Source organism: Bufo bufo, chromosome 5, assembly GCF_905171765.1.
Source record: "Bufo bufo chromosome 5, aBufBuf1.1, whole genome shotgun sequence".
In the NCBI taxonomy this organism is placed as follows: domain Eukaryota; kingdom Metazoa; phylum Chordata; class Amphibia; order Anura; family Bufonidae; genus Bufo; species Bufo bufo.
The window spans coordinates 551,400,849-551,405,136 of NC_053393.1; the positions used below are offsets into that span (position 1 = coordinate 551,400,849).

Here is a 4,288-nt window from a genome sequence, read left to right on the forward strand (position 1 = left end):
TACAGACAGGTATATAGCGGGCACTGCACTGTACAGACAGGTATATAGTGGGCACTGCACTGTACAGACAGGTATATAGCGGGCACTGTACTGTACAGACAGGTATATAGCGGGCACTGCACTGTACAGACAGGTATATAGCGGGCACTGCACTGTACAGACAGGTATATAGCGGGCACTGCACTGTACAGACAGGTATATAGTGGGCACTGCACTGTATAGACAGGTATATAGCGGGCACTGCACTGTACAGACAGGTATATAGCGGGCACTGCACTGTACAGACAGGTATATAGTGGGCACTGCACTGTACAGACAGGTATATAGCGGGCACTGCACTGTACAGACAGGTATATAGCGGGCACTGCACTGTACAGACAGGTATATAGCGGGCACTGCACTGTACAGACAGGTATATAGTGGGCACTGCACTGTACAGACAGGTATATAGCGGGCACTGTACTGTACAGACAGGTATATAGCGGGCACTGTACTGTACAGACAGGTATATAGCGGGCACTGCACAGTACAGACAGGTATATAGCGGGCACTGTACTGTACAGACAGGTATATAGCAGGCACTGTACTGTACAGACAGTTATATAACGGGCACTGCACTGTACAGACAGGTATATAGCGGGCACTGTACTGTACAGACAGGTATATAGCGGGCACTGTACTGTACAGACAGGTATATAGCGGACACTGTACTATACAGACAGGTATATAGAGGGCACTGCACTGTACAGAAAGGTATATAGCGGGCAATGCACTGTACAGACAGGTATATAGCGGGCACTGCACTGTACAGACAGGTATATAGCGGGCACTGTACTGTACAGACAGGTATATAGCGGGCACTGTACTGTACAGACAGGTATATAGCGGGCACTGCACAGTACAGACAGGTATATAGCGGGTACTGCACTTTACAGACAGGTATATAACGGGCACTGCACTGTACAGACAGGTATATAGCGGGCACTGTACTGTACAGACAGGTATATAGCGGGCACTGTACTGTACAGACAGGTATATAGCGGACACTGTACTATACAGACAGGTATATAGCGGGCACTGTACTGTACAGACAGGTATATAGCGGGCACTGCACTGTACAGACTGGTATATAGCGGGTACTGTACAGACAGGTATATAGCGGGCACTGCACTGTACAGACAGTTATATAGCGGGCACTGTACAAACAGGTATATAGAGGGTCCTGTACAGACAGGTATATAGCGGGTACTATACAGACAGGTATATAGTGGGCACTGCACTGTACAGACAGGTATATAGCGGGTACTATACAGACAGGTATATAGCGGGCACTGCACTGTACAGACAGGTATATAGCGGGCACTGTACTGTACAGACAGGTATATAGCGGGTACTATACAGACAGGTATATAGCGGGCACTGCACTGTACAGACAGGTATATAGCGGGCACTGCACTGTACAGACAGGTATATAGCAGGCACTGTACTGTACAGACAGGTATATAGCGGGCACTGTACTGTACAGACAGGTATATAGCAGGCACTGTACTGTACAGACAGGTATATAGCAGGCACTGTACTGTACAGACAGGTATATAGTGGGCACTGCACTGTACAGACAGGTATATAGCGGACACTGTACTGTACAGACAGGTATATAGCGGGCACTGCATTGTACAGACAGGTATATAGCGGGCACTGCACTGTACAGACAGGTATATAGCGGGCACTGTACTGTACAGACAGGTATATAGCGGGCACTGCACTGTACAGACAGGTATATAGCGGGCACTGTACTGTACAGACAGGTATATAGCGGGTACTGCACTTTACAGACAGGTATATAGCGGGCACTGTACTGTACAGACAGGTATATAGCGGGCACTGTACTGTACAGACAGGTATATAGCGGGCACTGCACTGTACAGACAGGTATATAGCGGGCACTGTACTGTACAGACAGGTATATAGCGGGCACTGCACTTTACAGACAGGTATATAGCGGGCACTGTACTGTACAGACAGGTATATAGCGGGCACTGTACTGTACAGACAGGTATATAGCGGGCACTGCACTGTACAGACAGGTATATAGCGGGCACTGTACTGTACAGACAGGTATATAGCGGGCACTGCACTTTACAGACAGGTATATAGCGGGCACTGCATCTGTACAGACAGGTATATAGCGGGCACTGCACTGTACAGACAGGTATATAGCGGGCACTGTACTGTACAGACAGGTATATAGCGGGCACTGTACTGTACAGACAGGTATATAGCGGGTACTGCACTTTACAGACAGGTATATAGCGGGCACTGTACTGTACAGACAGGTATATAGCGGGCACTGTACTGTACAGACAGGTATATAGCGGGCACTGTACTGTACAGACAGGTATATAGCGGGCACTGCACAGTACAGACAGGTATATAGCGGGTACTGCACTTTACAGACAGGTATATAACGGGCACTGCACTGTACAGACAGGTATATAGCGGGCACTGTACTGTACAGACAGGTATATAGCGGGCACTGTACTGTACAGACAGGTATATAGCGGACACTGTACTATACAGACAGGTATATAGCGGGCACTGTACTGTACAGACAGGTATATAGCGGACACTGCACTGTACAGACTGGTATATAGCGGGTACTGTACAGACAGGTATATAGCGGGCACTGCACTGTACAGACAGTTATATAGCGGGCACTGTACAAACAGGTATATAGAGGGTCCTGTACAGACAGGTATATAGCGGGTACTATACAGACAGGTATATAGTGGGCACTGCACTGTACAGACAGGTATATAGCGGGTACTATACAGACAGGTATATAGCGGGCACTGCACTGTACAGACAGGTATATAGCGGGCACTGTACTGTACAGACAGGTATATAGCGGGTACTATACAGACAGGTATATAGCGGGCACTGCACTGTACAGACAGGTATATAGCGGGCACTGCACTGTACAGACAGGTATATAGCAGGCACTGTACTGTACAGACAGGTATATAGCGGGCACTGTACTGTACAGACAGGTATATAGCAGGCACTGTACTGTACAGACAGGTATATAGCAGGCACTGTACTGTACAGACAGGTATATAGTGGGCACTGCACTGTACAGACAGGTATATAGCGGACACTGTACTGTACAGACAGGTATATAGCGGGCACTGCATTGTACAGACAGGTATATAGCGGGCACTGCACTGTACAGACAGGTATATAGCGGGCACTGTACTGTACAGACAGGTATATAGCGGGCACTGCACTGTACAGACAGGTATATAGCGGGCACTGTACTGTACAGACAGGTATATAGCGGGTACTGCACTTTACAGACAGGTATATAGCGGGCACTGTACTGTACAGACAGGTATATAGCGGACACTGTACTGTACAGACAGGTATATAGCGGGCACTGCACTGTACAGACAGGTATATAGCGGGCACTGTACTGTACAGACAGGTATATAGCGGGCACTGCACTTTACAGACAGGTATATAGCGGGCACTGTACTGTACAGACAGGTATATAGCGGACACTGTACTGTACAGACAGGTATATAGCGGGCACTGCACTGTACAGACAGGTATATAGCGGGCACTGTACTGTACAGACAGGTATATAGCGGGCACTGCACTTTACAGACAGGTATATAGCGGGCACTGCATCTGTACAGACAGGTATATAGCGGGCACTGCACTGTACAGACAGGTATATAGCGGGCACTGTACTGTACAGACAGGTATATAGCGGGCACTGTACTGTACAGACAGGTATATAGCGGGTACTGCACTTTACAGACAGGTATATAGCGGGCACTGTACTGTACAGACAGGTATATAGCGGACACTGTACTGTACAGACAGGTATATAGCGGGCACTGCACTGTACAGACAGGTATATAGCGGGCACTGTACTGTACAGACAGGTATATAGCGGGCACTGCACTTTACAGACAGGTATATAGCGGGCACTGCATCTGTACAGACAGGTATATAGCGGGCACTGTACTGTACAGACAGGTATATAGCGGGCACTGTACTGTACAGACAGGTATATAGCGGGCACTGTACTGTACAGACAGGTATATAGCGGGCAGCCTCTATACTCTAGGCTTGCAGTTTGGGTTAAGCCTACACAACAGATCATTTATTGCACCACTACCTCCATATCCACCACCTCCACCTCCGGTCTTTAAATCCCTATTCCCGTCCTGCTGCTGATTGCTCATTACCACTGATTTATAATACAGGTACATTGGTGTCT

General features: G+C 48.1%; 1 long non-coding RNA gene across 1 annotated transcript; it reads left to right on the forward strand.

The window, feature by feature from the left end:
- The first annotated feature begins 511 nt into the window (after positions 1-511).
- Positions 512-2,720, forward strand: LOC121000819. Its single transcript, XR_005778907.1, has 3 exons — positions 512-1,032; positions 1,406-1,467; positions 2,461-2,720. It is a non-coding gene; the product is annotated as an uncharacterized LOC121000819 (long non-coding RNA).
- The last annotated feature ends 1,568 nt before the right edge of the window (positions 2,721-4,288 follow it).